Genomic DNA, 1,965 nt, shown 5'->3' with positions numbered 1-1,965 from the left:
CCCCCACACACACACACATTTAACCGACCAGCCCTAGACCGAGACCTATGCGTCAGTGGAAAGTAGGGTGTGTAACTGTAAACACTGTCCATCACTCTCTTTGTACGGCGTGAGGGGCACTCTCACCAAATACATGTATCCGGTTTTCTAGTAAATTCTAGGCTTGTCTTATGCAGGCTGTGCAGGTTGTAGTGGAAGTTTTCCCCATGCGAAGCTTAACTTGTCGGCGTGTTTCACGGATCGGAGCGTGCGTTTAGAGGGAGGGACCGTGCGTTTGTACGTCTAAATTATATAGTAAAAAACCCGTCAGATGACGAAAGCGTGCGTTTGAGCGGAGCGTGCTTTTGTATGGCGTGCGTTTAGGCGGAGACTACTGTACAGACACATCCACACGCACTAACACACACACACACACACACACACACACACACACACACGCGCGCGCACATACACTCATACACACTCACACGCGGGTGTACAGACACACACACAGACACATACAGACACTCACACAGATGAACACAGACACACAATCACACACACAGAAAGACACACACACTCACACAGACAGACAAATAGACAGACAGACACACACAAACAAACACACACACTTTTAAAGATTCACGTAGACATACAAACACATCCACACGCACTAACGCACAAACAAACATACACTCTATTACACATAACCACATACAGGCTTATACTACACGTACAGAGGGAGAGAGACACACACATGCACACACATGAAAACACACCAAAAAATCACTCATAAACACATGCATACACTATCTTATACACATGCAGATGGACAGGCACACACATGCACACAAACACACTGACACCTGCCACACACACACACACGTACACACACACACGCAGGGGCGAAGCGTCTATATAATCAAATAATCACTGCTTCCCTTTCTAATTTTGAAACATTGTCGCTGTCAAATTCATCCTTAAACGTAAACCTCGTAAATTAAATGTCAAAAGACGTTCGTAATCAACAAATAAAGTGAGGCTGGAATAGAGTTGAAGGGAACATGTGCATGGCAGTCAAAGCTGTTTCATTGCCACATATACCCTGTTCACCCCTTTGGGGCCACAGTTAAAATCAATCACCAGCCCTAATTAAGTAAGCAAACTAACACTGGTCGAGTCTACCTCACAAATGTGAGGGGAACTAACTCTTATTAAGAGTCTTAATAATCTCTTGACTGCTGCTTGTGCTTGTTTTTTTAAATTTTACCGTCCTATAATCAGATCGTGACCTCGATTATGACACCAGCTCCTGGCCGCGAAAGGCTAACAGAAACAGCCAAATGTGAAATTTAAAAAATAATAATTGTCATGTTCTACCAAAGAGTTAGACTCACTGGTAGATCTATAACATATAGATCTAGTACTGACATCTCTGCTTCTTTGCTTTATGTTTATGTATTCACATCTAAAGTTAAGTTTAATTTTAGTGGGAACTGATATTTAATAAGATACTTTCCCGATTATTTTGGCGGTTGAACATACAATATGAATTCCGGATTTGTTTTCATTCACAACTCAGGGTCGCCGCCTCGAGTAAGATTCTTGTGTGATATCTACAGGCCCTATCTGGTCCCATTTCACTTTGATTACCCTGTCAAACAAGCCAGCCTTCGCCCCTGCACACACGTACACACGCAGACACACACAGACACTTGCAGACACACACACACACACACACGCGCGCGCGCAGACACACACACACAGACGCACACACACACATACACACACATGCAGACACACACACACAGACGCACACACATATACACCCACTCAGAAGCGCACACAGACACAGACACACACACTCACACACAGAGACACAAACAGACACTCACACAGACAAACACATACACACGCACACAAACACTCATACATACATGCAAACTCAGGCTTATACACATACAGATGGATAAACACACACGCACA

Source organism: Aplysia californica, unplaced genomic scaffold (genome assembly GCF_000002075.1).
Source record: "Aplysia californica isolate F4 #8 unplaced genomic scaffold, AplCal3.0 scaffold00565, whole genome shotgun sequence".
Taxonomy (NCBI): Eukaryota; Metazoa; Mollusca; class Gastropoda; order Aplysiida; family Aplysiidae; genus Aplysia; species Aplysia californica.
This window is presented reverse-complemented; position numbering follows the sequence as displayed.